The 23,963-nt window shown below is 28.6% G+C and overlaps 1 long non-coding RNA gene across 1 annotated transcript; it reads right to left on the reverse strand.

Moving 5' to 3' along the window:
• Positions 1-1,366: 1,366 nt before the first annotated feature.
• LOC129959503 (uncharacterized) lies at positions 1,367-18,440 on the reverse strand. Its single transcript, XR_008783449.1, has 3 exons — positions 18,375-18,440; positions 14,849-14,991; positions 1,367-1,449 (listed from the first exon to the last, which is right to left on the reverse strand). It is a non-coding gene; the product is annotated as an uncharacterized LOC129959503 (long non-coding RNA).
• Between the last annotated feature and the right edge of the window lie 5,523 nt (positions 18,441-23,963).

Genomic DNA, 23,963 nt, shown 5'->3' on the forward strand with positions numbered 1-23,963 from the left:
TATTTTATTTTAATTTATATTAAATAGCAAAAAACGAAATCAATATCAAAGCCAAAATATAAAAAACAAAATTAAAGATTACATATACATATTACTTACATAAAATAACGAAAATTCAAACAAAAATTTCAAATAATATTTATATTATTTCACTAATTTTATTTTCTTCTAAGAAAATAGGATTTTTAAAAACATGAAATATCCACTGAACGGTGGCTAAGTCTCGTTCTTATTTTGGACACAATATTTCCTGAAATTGAAAATACTCTTTCACTAGTTACTGAGTTTGGCATCAAATTACAAATCTAAGTTTTTTGTTCTTTTATTCGTTTGTTCAAATAATGAAAATTCAGCTTTCAGTGTCTTTGGATTTGTAAGTTTTTCTTCAGGGTCTTCAAGAAACTAAACAATTATATTATTTCCGACAATTATTTTATGAACTGATTTCAAATGATTATGTAGATTGCTCGTAGTCAATCCTTTGCAGCTCAACATTTTATTACAATGATTTTAGATTGCCTTGTCTATCCCGAACTTTTTGAAACAATCCCAAACTTCCTACTTACACATTTTTATCTAAAAATGAAATTAAAGTTATTGAATAAATATTTTTGACGTTTACTTTACAATTTTATTATTTTAACTATTAATATTAATGCAATTTAAAATAATCTAATCTACACATTTTCTAGGAATTTAAAAAAAAACACTTCTTAATCTAATTACGATGCTTGCTAAAGACATAATTTATGTTAAAACATTGCGAAAGAAAATATGGAATATTTTAACACCCTGTGTTTTATTTAAAATTCCATTAAACAGAAGCCAGAACTTCTTATTTTACACTAATTTTTGATCGAGGAAATTTATATAATAAAATTTAAATTTTAAAATGGAAAATAGAAAATATAAACATAAAAATTAAGCATACTTAATATTTACGTTATTTTTACCAAATCTAACAACTTTATATTTTTATTCCCAGTTTTCACGTTCACAATATTAACAAACCTGTCGTGACTCGATACGGATCGGATTCTGAGAACACATATCGACAATTCCATTTCATTAATGGGTGAGACGCGGAACGATGAGCACATTTGATCATGGATTTCTCGCATTAGATACTTTTTTAGTTCTATTTTTTTTCACGTGTATGTGAGTGTTATGTTATTTCTGACAGAATTTTATTTTAACTGAATATTTCGTATTGATATGGCTAGTTCAAGTGGTGTAAAAAAGCTTTCAGGAGTGGTACGAAGAAATTTTATATGATATCATTAAATACTGTGATCAAGAAGCAGAAAACGGGAATTATTTATTCCTTTCACATGTTCTTCGAAACGAGCCAGTCAAATTGCTGAAGTTTCTATTAGCACCGACTTCATATCGATAGACAAAACATCCGACGAGAAGCAAGAGATTAACTTTATCAAACTTTTGTTTCACCTAGAAAAAAAAATGAAAAGGGATGTTCATGAAAAACATGAATTGACGAATTCGAGGCGCAACTGTGCAGTGCACAAGCACTGGCCAACGCAACTTGCAACATTAAAAAAATATGTTTGCTGCACGTTGCATAGAATGAATAGCAAATCAAATAAGTTCAAAATTAATTTTTACATAATAATATGAATTTTTAAAACCGGTTTTCTTAATTTAAAAACCAGTTTTCGAATGTGACAAATTTACTTCAAAAAACCGGTTTTCGAATGTGACAAATTTATTTCAAAAAACCGTTTTTTTAAAAAAGGGTTTGAAAATCGTCAAACCCTACTAGTAAGATCCTAGGCTCAGCAGCCTTTCATCTTCCATTCGGCTGGAATAAATGGATTATTAGCCAGACAATATATGCTGAGCATAATATTAAATTATAGGAGTGCACTGACAGTGATCAGCTGGAGAAACATTTTATTCTATCAGAATTGTTTATAAAAACAAAGACAAAAAAAAAATCTGCAGAGGGAAAAAAGGATACTTAAATTATTCACTTATAAATAAAATTTTATATTTCGCATCCTAATATGTGCATTGGCCATTATCAGCAAAACTTCAATGGTCAGTCTGGCAGATATGAGGAGAATCAAAGGGCACTTGTTATTGAATTTCCCACCAGCTCCTGCTATTGTTTGGTTTTACCCTGGCTAATTTATATCATATATTAATAGCTGTCATTACATATTTGGAAATGAAGTTATCAAATTACTCAAAACAACCTTATTAAAAAAAGTGAAAACAGCCTTTAAGCAAATCTAGAAAGTGAAAACAGGTTTATGGATGTATGCAACTTTAAGTTGCAAGTAGAAAGATGAATATTATATAGATGTTGTTGTTTTATAGATATTGTATTATATAGCTTGCAGTATGAATATGATTCTTCTTTGCTAATTCTTAAAGAAGTAACATATTCATACTTCAAGTTTCTTTTTGCAGTTCAATGTGTTTCAAAACTACTTTCATATAAATTATCATATTTTTATGAGTCAATTTAGCATCACTGCCATCATTTTATTGTTGATTAAGTTTATCTATGCCCTTTGAAATAATTCTTTATCTAATAACTAACAAAATGAGTCAGTCTTATAGAAAACACAAAGAAGACTTTAAACACGAACTATCACAGTAGTCAGGTAGAGTTTTCAACAACATTAACTGTATGACAGCCAAACTGTCTACCCAATGTTTGGATTCCCAAGAAACAACACAAACAAACAGCAAACTCAGATTCGTGAAAGCTACAGAATATATTGTTCAAATTAGTATTTTCATTTATTTCACAGTCAATTACGATTGAAATGGAATGTGGGATAATAAAACTCTCTATATAAAACTCTATGTATAAAAGAATGAATTCCATAATATCTGTTCGGTGTTGTGAAATGATTGTATGGTGGCGTCCCCAAAGTGAAGCGAAAATAATTCTGTAACGCGAGAGTGGCTGTGTAGAGAGAGAGAGTGTGTGGAAAGTACGCGAATAAAATGGAGTTGTTCTAAAGTCTCTGCCATCTGATTTGTGTTGTGAATTACATTAAATGTGTGCGTAGAACTGGCGAATTAACATGGTCCGTCGAGCCGGAGGTGGCTGGGACCGAAGAACAAAAATTTTGAAAATAGTGCATCGAAAATTAATTGAAAACGAAAGCGATAGTCTTGTGTTGTTCAGAGTTCAAGTTTGGGTTTCACGGAGATTCAGTTGTTATTGTTACTTGGTGAGAGGTTAGTTATTCAAATTTTATGATATTGATATTGTTATATCTAGTGTTTTAAGACGTAATTAATTTGTGTTTTATTAATTTCATTTGTGATTGAGTTAATTTTTGTGAAAATGAGTATTACTAAGTTTAAAAAAGAGGAGTTAAAGGCTATTGCCGAGGAGTTAAAATTACCTATACCTGATAATGCTAAAGTTCTAGATTTAAGAGAGTTAATACAGGAGAGTAAGATTTATAAAACAGATAAAGAATCGTATCAAGCTATTGTTGACTGTGTACTTGAGGAAATAAACGAGAGAAAAGATAAACTTGAGCGGGAAAAATTAGAAAACGAAAATCGACTAGAATTTGAGAGAATTAAACTGTCCCAGTTAGAAAGGGAATTAGAAATTGCAAAATTGCGTGAACAATCTCGAGAGAGTGAGCCATCACAAAATGACATTAAAACAATCGGAACAGAGTGTAATGTAGAGAGTTTGATTAAGAGTATTAAAACTCTAACTATTCCGATTCCTCAGAGAGCCGAATCATTTAATTTATTTTTTCAGTCGATTGAGAAGGCATTTAAAACCAAAGATGTTCCCGAGAAATTAAAACCCGAAATTCTTTTAAATATCCTTGGAGAGAAAGCGTGTAATTTAATGATTTATCTTCGAGAAGAAGATTTGAGTAATTATGATAAACTTAAAGCCATAGTGTTAAAGGAGTTTCAACCAACACCCCAAGAATGTCTAAATCACTTTAAAAAGGCGCAAAGGTTACCCAATGAAAGTTATGTGCAGTTCGCATCTAGATTGAGTGCAACCTTTGAATACTATTGTCAGTTACGGGAGGTAAAAGACTTAAAATCAATTTGTGAATTAATAGTGTCAGATAAAATAATCGAGACGTTGGATGGAGAATTAACTACTCATATTGGTGTAAAACAAGGAGAGACGTGGTTTAAACCACATGAGTTAGGCCGAGAATGCGATATTTTCATATCGTCGAAGGGAAAAATTAAAGGAGAACAAAGTTTAATACCTAATTATAAATCTAAATATGAACCGCGGCGTTATGATGTCAGTAATCAAAATAATAGTCGTGGGTCAAAAAATACTTCAAGTGTTTATCTGTCTTCCGTTAAAAATGCGAAATGCATTGTAAATAGTTGTAAAACAAAGGAATCCCACCCGCTGTATTTGTGTCCTGTGTTCAAATCTCTTAGCGTTGACGAAAGAATAGATATCGTGAAAACTAATTGCTTATGTTATAAATGTTTTTCCTCAAATTGTTTCGTTAAGAAGCCGTGTAGAGCTAAAAATTGTTTTTGTGGGAAACCGCACAATAGATTAATTCATTATCCCAAAAGAGATAACTCTTCCGCCCAGACACAAACAGCAACAGGAGCCAATGATTCGACGCCGTTGAATCCAAATGCACATGCTTACGTCAGTCAGAGTCAGCAAATATTGCCTTCCCCCAAATTGAGAGCGAGAGAAATGCATCAGTAGTGGCTACGAGTTTTTTGCAAAACAAAACAAAAACAGTTTTATTGAGTACCGTGCGATGCTTAATACGAGACAGATACGGCGCGAGACATGAAGTGAGGTGCCTCCTAGACGGAGGAAGCGAGTCAAATTTTATAACGAAGGATTGTGCGGATAGATTGCAGTTGAGGAATGAGAAAATTAATTTACTTGTATCTTGTTTAAATGATTCATCAGTGACGGTTAATGGGTGTGTTATGGTAACCATAAATAATCTTGATATGAGTTTTAAAAAAGAGCTTAATTTGCTAGTTGTCAAAAAAAATAAATAAATAACCGATTTAATTCCGTCAAGAATGATTAATGTTTCAATTGATTTACCTAACAATATTGAGATGGCAGACTACAAATTTAATATTCCTGGAAAAATTGATGTTTTATTAGGCGCGGAAATATTTTATGAATTGCTTAGGCCAGGTCAAATTTATACAGGAGATTCTCGACTACTTTTGCAAAATACAGTGTTCGGATATGTCGCTAGCGGAAGTGTAGATGAGGAGGTGAATAACAAAATTCACTGTGGTTTAATTCGAGATAGTGATTTAAATACAACATTAAAGACCTTTTGGGAGTTAGAATCAATAGGTGTCAAGGACGAGGGTATTACTAGTGAGGAGGACATGAATTTAGAATTGTTTAAGGAAAATATATGTTTTAAAAATGGTAGGTATGAGGTGGGACTCCCGTGGAAAAGAGATAGTAATGAGTTGAGCGATAATTTTTAATTTAGCAAAAAGACGACTCAGCAGTCTTATGAGAAAAATGCAAAATGATAAGGTGTTTTAAATTTTAAAGGGTTACCTAGATGAGGGGATAATTGAGAGGGTAACAGATCCGTTTGCTTCAACAAATAACCCAGTGTTTTATCTTCCTCACCAAGTGATAATAAAAAATGAATCTCTAACAACAAAATTACGTATAGTTTTTGATGCTAGTGCACATGAAATAGGACAATTATCGCTGAACGATTGTTTACATCAAGGAGTTAATTTAAATCCAAACATTTTTGATTTGTTGATATCCTTTCGCTTGAACAAAATAGCCATTTTAGCTGATATGGAAAAAGCCTTTCTCCAGATTTCTTTGACTGCAAAAGATAAAGACGCAGTTAGGTTTCTTGTGGCTAACAGTGAAAACTATGTTCAAGTGTATAGATTCAATCGAGTTCTTTTTGATGTGAACTCGTCTCCATTTCTATTGGCCGCAACTATAAAAACCCATATTGAGAAATATAAGGAACAATATCCCGTTACTGTGCGGACACTCGATAGTTGTTTTTACGTGGACGATCTCGTCGCTGGTGAAGACGACGTATCATCAGCATTTGACTTGTCAAACACAGCAGCAAAAATCATGGATGATGCAGGGATGAATTTGCGGAAGTGGATTTCAAATGACTGTGATTTAATGAAACAATAGCAGACAGAACATTTCGAATATTTAAATATTAACGATTTCGTGAACCAACCACATCGTGTTTTGGGACTTTCGTGGAGTCCTCAGAATGACTATGTTAGTCTTAATTTAAAAGGTCTATTGGACTTCCTTCTGAAAAGGAAAAATACTAAACGATTCTTGTTGATGGCCGCAGGCAGAATATTTGATCCAATGGGATTTGTATTCCCCTTCACTATAAGATTTAAAATCTTATTTCAAGAAATCTGGCAAAGTAAAACAGACTGGGACGAAGAGTTACTGCCAGATGTTAATGAGAAGTTTGAACAGTGGTGTTCAGAAGCGTCTTTCTTAGGTAAACTTCAGATTCCTAGATATGTCCTTGAATGTGATAGTGAGAATCCCCCAGAGTGTGAAATACACACATTTTCCGATTCTAGCATTAAAGCGTATGGAGCTGTCTCATATTTAAGACTGAAAACTCCTAACAAAATCTGTGTGTATCTTTTAGCTTCAAAATGCCGTGTGGCTCCTCTAAAGCCATTATCCCTTCCCCGTTTGGAATTAATGGGTGCGTTACTTGCTGCGAGATTGGCAAAAGAAGTATCAAGAGTCCTCAGTGAGAAAATACCAGCAACCAACCACTTTTGGACAGATTCCACTATAGCCTTGAGTTGGATTCAAGGTTCCAGCAGCAGATGGAAAGTCTTTGTCGCCAACCGTGTGAAGGAAATACAATCCTAGACAAACAAAGATACGTGGCACCATTGTCCTGGAAAGGACAATCCATCTGATCTTCTTACGAGAGGCATCAGCGCCGACTCACTGTTGAACTGTGAGAAGTGGTGGAATGGACCGAGTTTCCTACATGAAGAAAACATTGTCCCTAAAAATGATGATGTGATACTTAGTGATGACAGTGTGTGTCAGGAAGAACTAAAATCGTCTGAGAGAAAAACTTTGGCTGTGACTTTGGACAATAGTTTTTTGAACAAAATTCTTTCTGTATCTAATAATTTCCAGAAAATTTTATGTGTTCTTAGTCATATTTACAGGTTCATCGATAATTGTAAGCAACCATTTAACAAACAAATTGGACCATTGAAGATATCCGAAGTCCAACGAGCGGAAACTACGCTTGTGAAGTTGGTGCAACAGGTAGAATTTGAATCAGAATTAAAGGACTTGTCCACTAAGGGTATGGTTAGCCCTCAAAGTAAGATAAAAAAATCTCTCTCCATTTCTAGACTCTGAAAAGGTACTAAGAGTAGGAGGCAGACTGGCACATAGTAATTTAAATTATGACAAAAAACACCAAATAATTCTTCCTAAGAATCACAAGTTAACTAATTTGATTCTTGAATTGACTCACAAGAGACAATTGCATGTAGGTCCACAAACTTTATTGTCTATTGTTAGACAGAGATTCTGGCCCTTAAATGGTCGTAATATGTGCAGGAAATTAGTTAATAACTGTACAATTTGTTTTAAAGCAAAACCCGTTATTTGTTCACAAATTATGGGTCAATTGCCAACCGAGAGAATTTCTCAAAATTTTCCTTTTAACAAAGTGGGAGTAGATTTCTGTGGGCATTTCTGGATTAAATATCCTAATCAGAGAAAAGGTGTTTTCAATAAAGTTTACGTGTGTGTTTTCGTGTGCATGGTCACAAAAGCATGTCACCTTGAATTAGTTTCAGATCTAACTAGCGAAGCCTTCATTGCGGCTTTAAAACGATTTTTTAGTAGAAGAGGAAAATCTGAAAGTATATTTTCAGACAATGCTTCCAACTTTGTAGGCACACAATTAGAGTTAAAGAGACTGAGAAAAATTCTGAGTAATAGTAACAATAATATGAGTAAATTTTTGTGTGATGAACGTGTTGAGTGGAGTTTCATTCCACCAAGAGCACCAAATCATAGAGGCCTCTGGGAGGCTGGAGTCAAGGCCGTCAAATATCATATAAAACGAATTATGGGTAATTTAAAATTCACTTATGAAGAATTTTTAACGATTCTTAACCAGATTGAGGGAATTCTCAACTCACGTCCCCTCTATCCTTTATCATGTGACCCTAACGATTTTGATGTTTTGACTCCTGGTCATTTCCTTGTTGGTCGTCCGATTTCAGCAATTGTTGAACCGAGTTTAACTGAACTGCCTGATAACAGGTTAAAGGTATGGCAAAAACTAACAAAAATTTTACAACAGATTTGGAAACGTTGGTCAAATAACTACCTAAGTACACTTCAAAATCGAAATAAATGGTTTTTTGAGAAAAATAATGTAAAAATAAATGATATGGTAATTTTGAAAGAAGATTTGTCTGTGTGTAACTGGCCTCTTGGTCGAATTCTTGAAGTGTATTATGGTAAAGATAATAAAATCAGAGTCGTGTTAGTGAAAACTAAAAATGGAGTTTTTAAACGTCCTATTACTAAAATTTGTATTTTACCCATCCCAAACGAGTAATTTGTGCGAAAATTTCTCTTTGTGTTATGATCACTGGTTGTTTTTGAGTATTATACTTGTTACCTTTTGTGTGAATTCAACTGTGTATATTTGATAAATTGAGTATTTCTTGTTTTTGCAATGTTGCATACTGTTTATTGTATTAAGTGGTATGTGTTCATTTGTATTGTTGTTGTTTACTTTTAAGTTTTTGAATGTATCATTCAACCCTGGGGTGGATGTTCGGTGTTGTGAAATGATTGTATGGTGGCGCCCCCAAAGTGAAGCGAAAATAATTCTGTAACGCGAGAGTGGCTGTGTAGAGAGAGAGAGAGAGAGAGCGTGGAAAGCACGCCAATAAAATGGAGTTGTTCTAAAGTCTCTGCCATCTGATTTGTGTTGTGAATTACATTAAATGTGTGCGTAGAACTGGCGAATTAACAATATCATAAAGTAGAAATTCTATTTTGGTTATCAAAACATAACTCAACCTCTGCTCTTTAAAATTGTTACCTAACATATAATACTTAAATTTACAAGCTCATGAAAATAATTTCAGAAACAATTTTTATACACAGTAATAATTATCAGAAGAATACAATCATTCATCACTAAATAACAAGCTTAAATACATTCCATTTGAGTTTCAAAAGTGATAAGCTTTTTTAATTTGATTATGCTAATGTACCATTTGGAAGCAACATTACAAGTATTTTGGGACAGACCTAGTAATTTCGAACCAGGATCAGAATTAGGGCGATATCTGAACTAATACCCTCTTCACAAACTTGCACACAACAGTAGAAACTGGCAAGAGAAGATTTTGCCTTGTTGTCTTAACTTGTACCCGATTTGCTTATACAACAGCTCCACCATGGAATAAAGATTCGAAACAGGGACCCTCCGTTTACAAAGACAAATTACCACTGACATCAGAACTGAATGATCACTGAAGCTAGAATATTAAATACCAAATAAAATGCAATTTGTCTTTCTGATTTTGATAATTTATATTTAAATTAAGCCAAAAATCTGTAATCTCTGTATATAAATAAAACAATAAAGAATAAATTATCTAAACAATGAAAGTTGTTGCTTAGCAATATAATTCTGACATTCAACTAAACAAAGGTGATTTGAGAAATGAAAACAAATTTTTTTCAGTAAAATAATTTGAAAAACAATATTATCTTATACAATGCAAATCAATATTCAACAGCCCTATATTTATTTGTACTTCATAATTTTTTTAAATTCCTTCCATAAAGTGCTATTGAATCTCATTTGAAGGAAAAGTAATTTTAAATTTATATGCAGATAATTTCAACCGCGTAATTGTTTCACAGCAGAAACTCGCACATACAAATTCGCGAATCACTGGAAAAATGAATTGAATCCGAATTCGATAATCATCAGAATTTCCATAATGGGGAAGAAAAAACAAAAAAAAAAAAAACAAAAAAAAAACAAAAACACAGAAACTTCCAAATCCAAAAATATTTTTCGGCAGTTTTTAAATATAGTAAAGGTCTGTCTATACATATTATCACGACTTAATAATTAGTAGACTTCAACATTTAGTAGTTTGTTGGTATACCTTTTTTTTTAAAAAAATAAAAGGTTTTTTTTCCTCCTGTTTTAAAACTTCTCTTTTTATATTTGTGAGGAACATTTTTTAAATTTCATTTTGAGATTAAAATCTGTGAATAATCCAAAATTTACTGTATATAAATTTTTAGAATATTATATATAATATTTTAAAAATTTATATATATATATATATATTTGCTATTAAATTTTATTATGGAATATCGTTTTGGACTTGGATTCCAAATATAATATGAACTGCTTTGCCTTTTTCGGTTATAAGGTATGCGATAGAACCGTTCACTTCCATCAATCCGGGTCTTTACAATAGCTCGAACGTCGAAAGAACGAACTTCAAATTCCTACGGAAATTGACAAACCAGAAAGGTAAGAAAAGTTATAATTTCATTTTAAATAATACGTAAATAATCATTTTACGTTCATTTTCTGTAAAATGTTGAAAGATTATTTTGCATTTTCTAATGAAATTTGTTGACAGTCTAAAAAAGAAAGAAAGCACATTCAGTTTCTTAATTTCGATTCTGACTGAAATAACGGTATTAAAAATGCGTGAAAGTATTGCTATTAAACATTTTCAGTATGGAAAATAATTACATTTTATTCTTCTTCAGTAAAATACTGTAGGATGAAGGCAATATAATATAGCTGAAAAGATGAAATAATGTCGGTCTGAGAAGTAAACAATGTTTTTAACTTCAACTATGAGTGAATTAACTGTATCAAAACATGCTAAAATATTAATGATAAACCTTTTCATTTATATAAACTTTGAAGTATTAGTATTTATAACACATTTTAACAAAAGTACAACATTATTCTTTAGTTTGACATATTTCTTTTCCATTATATAGCTAAAGTTGAATTCCACGTCTTATTAGGCAGTAATAATGTCTTCAAGCCACAGTGATGAAGAAAAGTCAAGGTATTTATTGTCTTTCTGTTTGATAATTTTTATTGCTACGAATTTAATACTAATTCTTTGAAAGTAATAATTATGAATTTTTTAAGATAGTACAAGTTAATAAGCAAGTAAGATAGCACAATACTGATCAATATAAAAAAACAATTGTTAAATTTTAAAACTAAGCCTTTAAAAGAGTCATTCAAATGAAAGTGGGATTCAGGTATTCTCCTATGGGGTATAATTTTGAGATTTCTCTGGCAGACCATGTTTATGTCCGCCATTAATTACCATGAATATGTATGTCATCTATTATGATGATTGTCCTAAAATAACCACAAATTTCAAGTTTAACTAGCCTAGATGAAGTCTATAGTGTATATTTTTTAAAATATAATTTTATTTCATTGGTTTGATTTGATTCCAAAATAAATTACATTAGAGTTAATCTTGGAATCCATGCATTAAATCAAATATTCACTAGTAGACCATGAAAAATAATCTTTTCAAACTCATCAAACTGAAATACATGTTCTAACTATATTAATATGCTAATTTATTTTTGACATTTCAAATTTTAAAATCAAATTTATAGTTTTCATATTTCGCTATGCATGAGAATATCAAAGCACATATTATAAATTAATCCCCCCCCACCTCTGAGCAACAGGTACAGTCATCTACAAAAATAATGGAACACCTCTGTTTCCCTACTATTTATTTTCACATCTTCACAAAACCGGTTTCAATGGAAGTAGATTAAGAGGATACATTTGTTTAGATAGATAAATTAATTGAGTGAACCAATTATAAGTTAATTCATTAGAATTCCAAAATCTTAACATTACGCCTACTTGTTTTATCTTTAATTAATCGATCATAATGAAATTAGCCACGAAAAAAATACAAATGTCATAAAAGCTTTAAAACATTGAGCGTCCAATGTTAAAAACTTTAGATGATATCTCAAAAAATATATTTCACAAAAAGATTTTTTTTTATTTGTTTAAAGAACATACTTTTACTCCACATATAGATGAAGTAAATTTATAAATTTTAAAAAAATCTATTTTTTACTCATCTTTAAATTTCTCTGTGATACAAAAGTGAATTGTAAGAAAGTAAAAATTTTACATGACAGCAAAGATAAGATAATAAAACATTGGATTCCCATAAATTATGCATACCTATAATAGTTTTTGAAATATTTCCAAAAACTTGCAAAATTCCCACTGTTGATTCATAATGTCTTGATATGCTTTTTTGTTTAAGGACTATATATAATTTCGAATTGTTTCTATTGATCTACTCATCAGGAACATTATTTTTAACTACAGTTATAAAACTGCTTTGGATAATTTCTAGATCTGATGATTTTATATGAAGTAGGATTTCCTTTCTTATCAAAAATAAAAACATTTTATCAATTGATATAAAATCTGTAGAAAAAGATGTAGATCTAAAAGATGTAGAAGAATCTCTTATTAGATGAAAGAATACTTATGTTGCTGGATTGCAATTTTTAACGAATCATTTAAGTTTTGTCTTTCTTTCCAAGATTTAATGATAAATAATTAGATGTACAAGTAATGCATTTTTATAAAATTTTAAGCAAAATTTGGGCAGAAATTCTATAATTTAAATACAAGATTTCAAATAAGGGTGATAAAAATTGTTTTATTTATACATGACAGACAAAGATAGTTATAAATTTCTTTTTCTCATATTAAAAATTTTCTTTTCGAGAAATGAAAAAAAGAATGCTATTTTATAATTATTTATAAAACTGTATTGGAATTACAATCAAGACATTTGGTTAAAATTTCTATCTCATCTGTGCTTCAAAAACAATTATAAACTTTTCCTGAAATTTCAAATTGAGATGGTATAATTCAAAGAAATTAAATCATTGAATCTATGTTAAATGGTAGTCAACCAATTATCACAAAAGTTGAAGTAAATAAAATGTATCTTCCCTTTTCTTGTTGCAGTAATAAATGCCCGTGCTTTGATCTGAAGTAGTAGTTTAATTTATAGACAGCTTCATTTTAGAAAATACCAGAGGCGGCGTAAATCAAAGTCGATACAAAATAAATGTTTTTATGATAATTATCTTCTTTTGTGATATGAATGTGAATTTCTTTTCTTTCAAACATATTCCTTTTTATATCCCTCCTGCGGCTAAATCAGCCATTTATTCTAATTAAATCTCTCATTTGAAATTGTCAAATAAATGCCTTTTATTCTTTTATGTTAATTTGGTTATAAGAGATTAGCAATAACAATAACAACATTCTCATTCAAATTAGAATAATAAATCGCTTGTTCTCATCACATAACCTTATTATATAAAGATATCTAAAATAAGTATTTAAAAAAACAAAAGTTATGTAGCAATAACACAAAGGTATATTAAAAAATATATAATGACATAGTTCATATTTGATACAATTCTGTTGATTGCATTTTCTTACTTCTTTTTATGGTTTTTGATGTCTGTAATAGGATATGAATGAGAAAATTCATTATCACTAATTTCAGACACAAATTAATGGCCATTCGATCCTTTCACTTACTGCTTTTCTAACTTCGATTGCCCTCATTATGTCTGTATTGCAGATGTGTACTACTGATGAAAATATTCTAAAGGCAATTCATCTTTTAATTAATTTAAAGTAAATAAAAATGTCTTTTCAACATTAACTGATTAAATTGAAAAATTCAACATATAACTGCAGTTTTAGTGCTAAAAGTATATAAATTTTTTTTTATATATTTAGCTTGATGCATCTTAGGGCAATTTCATTTGAACACTCAGGAATTGACAGAATAACAGGCAGTCAACCCTTAGATAGAGCTGGTCAAAATTTTGATATAGTTGTTTAAGTCTTATAATAAAACTTTATACCAAATTTCATCCATCCAGATTTTTCTTTTTTGAGATAACATGTTCACATACATGTGGCTGGCTAGACAAACATGTTAACCTTTCTTATTTTGATTTAATCAAAACTCAATCAGAATACTAAATTTTTGGTGTAAATACCATATATAGCTTCAAGATGAAAATAAAAATTCTTCTTTTATATAAATGCTGAAAAATTCAATGGCTTAAATACTCATGATGCAAATTTGTCTTTTCCCAGCGAAGTAAAATTTGATGTACAATTATTAAAAGTTTCATTTTTTTCAAAAAATTTCATATAAATGGGAATTGTTTATGGTTAAAACTGAACCAGATCAACTGTAAAGTAGAATTCAAAAATATTTTGAAAAGAAACAAAATGCTCAAATTTCCTATAAAAAAAAATCACACCCATTGAAATTAGAAATCCATCGATTCAAGATAAATTTAATTTACTTTTATTTAATTTTTTGCAATCTCAGTGAAATAAAATGAAAGAAATGCAAAGTTTGGTGTAAACAAACTAAGATTTACTTAATATATGGTTCTTAGTGGGTAGTTTCTCTGCAGGCAAAATTTCAAGTAAATAAAATGAATTATATTGCAAAGCCCAATGCAAATTTTGGAATGAAACTTGATACACATGCGTAAAATCGATATTGGATTGAATTATGGGAAAATCTGAATTCCTGTAATGGGGAAATTCTGAGATTCTAATTAACTCATATAATCAGTTTTTTAATTTAAATAAACTGTCTTGTTGAGTAAATGCAATTGACACTAGCTTTATGAAAATACAATAATAGATAATAAAGTTATAGAGATTTCTTTGGTTGATGACAATACCTTTGAACTGAAACTGATCACACAATGGATTTCCAGAAATAGGTTCAATGTGCAGGATTCCAACTTTTACTGATAAAAGATGCTTGTTAAAATTCCTTTACCAATACCTCCAACATTGGTTACCCAGTCAACAGTAGGACTTCCTAGAAATATATTACATATAATCTACTATCAGCACATTGCTGAAGAATAGATATTTCCAAAGGATTTTAATTAATTAAAACAAATATTTTCAAACATTATTCGAAATTATTTTATAGACATTTATTATTGACTAAATATATAAGTGAAATAATTTTTAAAAAACACACACACAACATGATATTGTTGATCAAATAAAACCACATTATTTTTTAGATATTAATAATTTTGTTTCGTTAAATAGCAATGACTTTTGTTTTTCTTAAGTCATCATTGCTAATTTTAACATCATAGCAAATTCTCATATTTATTTTTGTAATGAAAAGCGAGTCCAGTTTTTGTATTCATGCTAGTACAAGATTCCATTTATTTATTTTCTTTAACTATGCTAAAAATTCATTCACTACTAGCACTGCTCTGAGTGAGGATATTTGGCATTTTTTGTAATTTTCTGTAGCTTTTCTCTGTATATCTGTAAATCTGTAGTTTTCCTCGATTTTCCATGGCTGTTGGAGGATATGCTTTACAATCAAAAGAAGGATTGTTGGAATAATTGAATTAAATGTCAAAAAATCTATCTCATTCTTCTTACAATTTTTGAGCATATTTGAAAAAAATATGTTTAGGAACACGAATTTCTATTATATATTAACAATTTGTTAACTTCATTTTTATTTATACAGGCAAATGAAAATGAAGTGAAATAAAAAAAGATGCTCTAATACTAAATTTATTACTAAATTTTAAATACTAAAAAATCAAATATTACAAAGAATTTGTGTTTGTATATCATTTAAAAACTGTAAAAATAACACTTCAATAACTGACTTCTTTTTGTTTTGTAGCCATAATGTAATAACACAGTTAATAGGCTTAATTTACATAACTGAATTCCTATTTTTACCAAATGGCATGAATAACAGAAAAGCCTAACATTTTTTAAAATGTTGGAAGACCATGGCATTTTAAATTTTGTAACAAAATTCTAAAGTAAATTTTGAAAAAAATTATAAACAATGATTATGAAAAGTAATTTTACACATGAATATTGTTGTAATACATTAAATATCCATTTGTAATATAATATAAAGAAACAGAAAATAAATCTTCTATTCAATATTAAAAATGAAAGAAAATAAAAATCCACATACCTGTATACAAGTGCAAGGGAAAAACCTTAAAATACATGAGCAATCATAGATTTATTTTTTTCAAGAAAAATTCTAATAATTTAAAAGATTGGTATTCATGTTAAAGAATGCATTTTTTTAATGGATTCTCCAAATCAAATATAAAAAGAGTAATTTAGAAGAAAAAGATAGTTGGATATTATATGTGTAAAATCAAGCAAAAAAAAAAAAAAAAAATGCTATTCTTAGATATAGCAGATTAGGTTATGCTTTCTTTACCGATAAACTGAGATGTAATACACAATTTGATTTTCAGTAATTCTTCATCTGAGGATATCCTGAAACCTACCACTGTTTCCCAATAAAGAGGTAAGGGATTGTAAAATCCCATGTAAGAGATTTGCTCAAGAAGCCTTGAGGATATTTCCATTTTATGAATAGTGTAAGGTTACAGGAAACTCAGTTGACAGATCACATTTTAGAAAAAGAGAGTATCTGCAAAATGGGGTGACAAGCAATTATATCATACCTAATTAGAGAAATGTCATCTATTGTCAAAAGATATGATCAATAACATCATTTTAAAAATGCAGCTCTGAGGCTTCGTACTTCTGTACAAGGTACATTCCTAATTAGCTAAACGATTCTGGAACCAAAATCAGTCATCTTTGAACTATTTTCGGCCACACCCATATCTAATAAGAACCTTATTACAAATTTATTTTAACATTATTTTCATCATAATATGAAGCGTACTACATACAAATTATTATTCAAAATTAGAATTCCTATTACTTACCCACACTTTCAACAACAAATGATCAAAATAGATTTTCAGATATGGATGAAAAAATGTTTTTTTTAACAAACTTTATAAAGATCATAAAAAGATGCAATTGGCTATTCTACAACTAGGCATTAAAGTACAATTACCGAATAAAAAAAGAACTAAGATATATTTCCTAAAATCTTAATTCATAATTTTCTTTTTTGCATTTGTGATAACATTTATAGATTCAAGTTTAGTATACAATAATATGGAATTCATTCAATAGATTGTTTTTCAAAAAAATTCATATAAAATAGTTATGATGAATATCTGTGTAAAATATTAAACATGTTTGGTATGAACATACATGAACTTGATAAGCGTGCCAAACAATGTTGAATGATGGACCGTTATTATGATAATATACTTTTTGCTTATCAATTTTACAAAAATAATCATATTTCTGAATGCATAATGTTAATTAATTTATAATTATATTTGACTCTTTTGATTATATTTATTATAACTTGCTCTTCTAGTTTGAGCACTGAAATTTAAATATCATACAAAATCAACTTATTAAACATTTAGTATTATTATTTTTTTAATGAAAATTGAATTTTAGATTTTTTTAGATAACAGAATTTTAGATAGTTGTTAAGTTTAAACCTTTTTAAAAAAAATTTCCAGTTTTATAGTTCCTTACTGGAATACTGACAGTGGTAAAAGATTTGTAATGATTTCTTAAAGAACAAGAAAAAGACTAAATTTCCACAAAATTAATAATTAATCATAGAAAACACACATTATAAACAAATATACTGTTTGAACTCTTAAACTTGAAAAAGATTAGCTGATAATTCATAGATTCGCAGGTACAAATTAATTCTTAAACATAATTGACACTTTTTTAATTCAAGATTTTTAAAAGTTTAATTTTCTGTTTCTTCCAAAACTATTACAAGTATTCCATCAACCAATTACTCTACCATTTTCAATCTAAAAAAATTATAGATTAATTACACCTATATATAATATATTTAATAAGATAATGATGTATATAATTACAGCAAAATAGAAGAGGTTGAAGAAAATCAACCTGATGCAAGCCAAACTGAACAAGCTGCTGAAGAAAGGCAAGCAGAGAATGTGTCTGGTAAGTTTAAAATATTTTTACTACCTTATTAAAACCCCAAAAAATGCTATAAGGCTAAAAATAATCAATCTGATGTAAAAAATATTTCAGCTTTTTCTTATATTATTTTTATTCCAGTACATTTTCAATATACTAAAAAGGCAACAAAACACTGGATGTACGGAAATATTATGCAAGTTAATGCTATAAAGACACCTTAATTTTTCATGATGATAATGAAATCAGTTTTTTTTTTTAAATTAATAGCCATGAGAAAAAAAAATTTGATCAATAAATGGTTAAAAATTCTAGAATCACACCTTATATAAAACAGAAAGTTTTTCTATTTACCTGTGTAATTTAATAATCCAGAAAATAAAGTTTCTTATTCTATGTAATATTTTTTAATTCAGAAACTATTTAAAAGAAAAAAAGAGTTTTTATATAATTTATGTTTACAATAATAATGAATTTTGACTTTTCATTAAAAAAATTAATTGAATTCACACAAAAGGTAAAGGCTGAATCACATATTTAGATAATGAAAATAAATATGTGAAATGAGGAGATAAATTGATGTCCTAAAGAACCATTTAAATACGCCAAAACTTTCTATAGAAATCAATATTGGAGAAGAGTTTTATAATTATTTTTTAAATCAAATGCTTGCTGAAAAAATATTTTTATTCGAAAATTCAGACATTTTGGATGCAAATTACATTTATTTACGAATAAGTGTTACTATTTAAATGAAAAACTAAAATGTGCTACCAATGAAACTTAGTAACTTCATGGTTCACACCACATCTAAGAAATATTTTTACTGTTTACTCCTATTTAAAAATAAATAAATTTGTATAAATACGGTCTTTTTAAAGAGTATTATAATTTTTTACATTCATTCTTTATTTTTTAATAACTTCTTAAATTATAATTTTAAAAAAATCTCTTCATTACCCCTAGCAACCAAAGAAAAAACGCGCTAAAATGAAACCAAAAGTTTTATCGTAAACAGTTAAAATAACAGTTAAAATTCAAACAGGAGTTTTCATGCATGGCTGAGCAACAGTTCTTCTTTTCTATAAAGCAACATGGTTATTTCAGACTTAATTTTTTTTACAGCTTTTCAACGTTTAAAAAATTTGCTTTTTTCATAAAATCGGATCATTATTTTCAATGATTATTCAGTGTTTAGTACCAATTTTCATTTCAACAGGCTTCGTAGACCCATATTTCTTTTAAAATGTATTCTTTAAAAACGAAAAGCCATTACATTCAGAACTAATAAAACACATCAATTTTCATAATTCAAATTAATTATTACAAATATAAAAATATTATTATCTATCCAAGGAGTACCTATGGTTGAAATTTATATTCACGAGATAAATGGAAAGTATTCTGAAGTTAAAAAGAACTCTTAATGGTGTATTGGTATTTTTACTGCTAATTTTTCCCTCTTGTAACCGATCTTCCACTCACCTCTTTGTTAGAATTTGGAAATTTTGCACACTTCTGTGTTCTAGATGGTAATACACTTTTTTATATCTCTAAAACTTATTTATCATTTGATTTTTTATGTTTAAATTCTGAATAAATACTAGTTTTTTCACCTGACAAAAAAAATTAATTTCAACATTTATTGGTAATTAAAATAACAAATTATAAGTTGAAGCCTAAGAAAACGTACAAAAATCTTAAAATGATGCAATTTCTATTTTTCTGTAAAGCAATAAAAGTTATTTTTTACAACTGTTTTACGAAGTTTATTCATTATATATATATTTTGTCCACATTCATTTCTTTCGTATTGTTAGCTTCATCTGAGCAGGCCTTACCTAAATTAATATTTTTTTTTTTTTTTTTTTTTTAGAATTCTATAACATACTTACTAATTTTTTTTTTTAAATTTTACTAACAGCATTGTGGCTGTGTTACTCTGTTATGATTCTTGGAACACTAATAATATCTCATTTGGCTTAGTGCTAACTAAAATTAGCAAAACACGTATGCCTCAACATATATTTTACTGCAGGTATGAAAGAAAAATAAAATCTTTGGACTTACAAGCTGAGCAATCAATTAAAAAAATGAGTATTTCAATCGTTCTTGCTTTAAATATATCGTTGGAAATATTTTAATTACTGACGCATAAAATTAAAAAAACTATAACAAAATTATAGTTTTAAATTAAATTATTAAAATCATCTTGAACAATTAATTATATATTTAAAATTCCATGAACTTAAGAAAAGTGCGTTAAATGTTCAAAACAAATACATTAGAATTGCGATTGTGTGATCCATGATGAGCCATCGATTTTTCCCTGTCTATAACCATCACCCTAATAGCACAAAATATTGTATGATATCTTTTGTATTGCATCTATTGCCTATTGTACAGTATCTGTTGTTCGATATTCCGAATACCGGTCAATGTCGGGAAGATACCAAACAATTTTGTGGTGCAATTCGTGGTTTTAGGCAAAAGACGATATTGTGGACAAATCCACGTATAAAACTAGCAAAAACAACGACATATTCAATCAAACCTTTTCAAATTAAAGTTTAAAATTCAAGTTTAAATTGTAGGTATCGAAGTATATTAAAGTCATAAATATGAGTACATCTGGGCCAAATTTTATGTCTGCAAGTACGAAAGTTTCGTCTGAGCAACATTTGCATGTAAATGGCACTTTCTTTTATAATTATAGATTTATTATATTACATTTTAGTGTTCTAAAATTATAAACAAATATATACACTGGTGTGTGCGTCCCAGCAGTTCCAGAGATAATAATAATAATAAAAAAATAAAAAAAAAATACCTCATCTGATTTAAGAATAAAAATCCTTTATTAGGAAAAATGAAAAACATTCTTTAATAACGAGTTTTCTTTTTTATATTATAACAGCCAAAAATCGAAAAGTAGTGTATTTCCCCCCTAGACAACACAGTTTCCAGAAACGTGAAAAAGACATGATATGGTAATGCAGATGCTCCTACCCCGCGTAACAATGTAGTTAAATTCTTAAATGGCTTATACATTTATGTTAATCATGCAAGTGTGGCTATAATGAATAGTCTCAAAATTTGCCGTTATGGGACAGTTATTACTATTGATAATAACTCCGACTGATGGGAATTGCAAGCGCGGCTGAGCATATCTTTCGTTAATCCATGTTTATCTCTCGTTAATCCATGTTTCGTTAATCCATCCAAACAATCTCTTTGATTCTTTGTTCCTAACTCGTCAACTGGTCTTTAACCTTAAACATTGTTTTACTTTCACCATTAAATTTACCCATTGAAAGAAATTTGTATTTAATATAAAGAATGAAAATAATCATTTTCATTAGCATATGAAAAATGATTTTAAAATCAAATACCTGGAAGTCAAAACAAAAACAGTAAAATCTTGGGATGCAGATAAAACCTTTAAATAAATGTAAGCGTAATCACATTTATAATGTATCTTAATTTTTATTAATAAAATTTTGGTATTTATTTTTTCTTTGCGATATATATTCATATTATTTTTTGTGCTCCATTCTATTACAGTTTTCATTTCAACCTTCAAAAAAAAAAAAATCATATTTTGCTTTTTTAGTATCCTGATAAACGTAATAATTTCTAATAAAACGTTTTCCTAGCTATTATTATCTGGATTTGGACTTTATTTCTTGTGAAACTCATTGAGATTTTAAAAAAGGCTCAAAACATCTAAAACATGGTTTATATAATGGTTAAATATGGTTATAAATGGTTTCTTTAATATTGGCATTGGAACGCCATAAGAAAACTATTTTATTAAATCGGGCGTTTTTTACTGATTTCACATCCATATTCTAAGTAGTAATCTGAAATTCAGTTATGAAGTAAATTATCATCTATTAAAATTTTAGATTTATAAGAATAAATTTTCTAATTTGTACATAACCAGTTTAATACTAGGAGATTACATCTCTTTCTCTCTCCACTCATCTATTTCCAAGAATCATGTAGTAATTTTCTCTAGATCATTACATGATTGCATGTTGTTTCGCACTCTCATCGTTTATTTCTGCTAGTAATAAGATTTTATAAATACATTTATTACTAAAAGTAAAATTAAATTTTTTAAATTGCATGAAATACTAACATTAATTTTTCCTCAATTACTAAGTACTAAGTCGTCAGTTTATAAAACTAACATTTTCTGGTAGCAGAGAGATATAATAATGTAAATGTTAGAAGACAAAAATATATAAATCTAAGATGTCTAAAAATCAAAATTAAATTTGCTTCTTTTTCCCTGTTTTGCTAAAATGCATTTCATTAAAATTGATCAGCTTAAAGTTAATAAGCTCGAAATAATGGCCGAAGATGGCGAGTATCAGTAAGATTAGTAAATAAGTAAGTAGTTTAAGTAAGATCAGTCAGTAATTTAGTCATTTGAGTCAATTTTGAAGAACTATATCTATAAAAGATGCCATTTTATTTTGATCATATTATTTCAAATTATACTTGAACAATAATGATGGAACATTCTGTATGGTCAATTGTACTTCAAAGCGGCGAAATTAATTGACGATGCTCCTGCAGATCGGAAATGTTCCTCCAAAGATAAAAACGCTTTATTTCCTTCATTCCGACTAGAACTTCTTATGAAAGCCTTCAATTGCGCTAACAGTCCATTTTCGTTAAAATCGATTCGTAATAGAAACCACTCGACTTCATTTTTCGTATTAATCCACTCAAAGTAATAATAATTAATTAATTAATAACATTGAAGACTCAGATTTTCCGCAAGAGTATAAACAATCCGAACGTCCGAGCTGTTGCCAAGCAGCTATTAACACATTCGGTCTGATTTTGCATTCACATTAGCGTTATGTATATACAGTTTGTTTTAGAACAGTAAATATTCTTGCTCGAATAAGTTATATTCATGTTTCAACAACAAATTTCTTAATTCTTACTATAATATTCTTCATTTCTTACTTCAGATTATTTTTTAAATCAAAAGCATGGATATCAAAACAAGACCGTAAAAAATGTGATATTCAAAAGAAAATACTCTGAAATTTTAATCTCATTTATAATACTACTTTCAATAAATATAGAAGAATTTATTACTATTTCTATGGCTGCTTTATATCTTACTGTTTCTATGATATTGCTGGATTTTTCGATAGTAAAATAACCAATATTTCTTACTTTTTACTACGCTATGAAAATTATCTTTAATACCTTTATAGTTTTATTATTTTCTGCTTTTTAGTTTTAAATATATTTCGTTATTCGTGGTTAGATATTTTACGGAATCGGAAAGTTATGTTTCTGAAATTAATTTATATGTGGAAGTTCCTATGAAATCAATTTTTAATTAAATTAATATATTAATTAATAATTAGGAACTCTAAAATTGTTAAAATATTTGAAATCAGTAAAGAGTAACAATAATATAACAACTGTAGTAATAATTGTCTTACGAAATTTCAGAACTCTTCTACACGAGGAAATAAATGAAAAATCCATTACAAAATTGCATCTTTACAACCATAAAGCATGAGAAGTTAATCAATAAGCCACATTGTCAATTGTCATTATTTAATCAGAGTTTTGAAACATTGTATCATAATATTTCTTGTTTAAATGAGATGTATGTAAAGTGTAAAAATGTTTTTGGATATAATATGCTAATTTTTCTCATTATGATACTTATATAAGTTTTTTAATTATCTTTCTTTTATCATTTTCAGTTTCAACTCAGACGATACGAGAAGTGGTAAGATAAAATAATTTCAATTTCAAAAATGTCTCTTTTATCTTTTAAATGATATTTTTAACATAATTATGTAATTAAAATTATTCATTTTGAATGAATGAATTAGTTTAGGTAAAATAGTTAACTGCAAAGTTTTTTATATATAATTTAAAAATTGCGTTAAAATTGCA

Source organism: Argiope bruennichi, chromosome X1 (genome assembly GCF_947563725.1).
Source record: "Argiope bruennichi chromosome X1, qqArgBrue1.1, whole genome shotgun sequence".
Classification (NCBI taxonomy): Eukaryota; Metazoa; Arthropoda; class Arachnida; order Araneae; family Araneidae; genus Argiope; species Argiope bruennichi.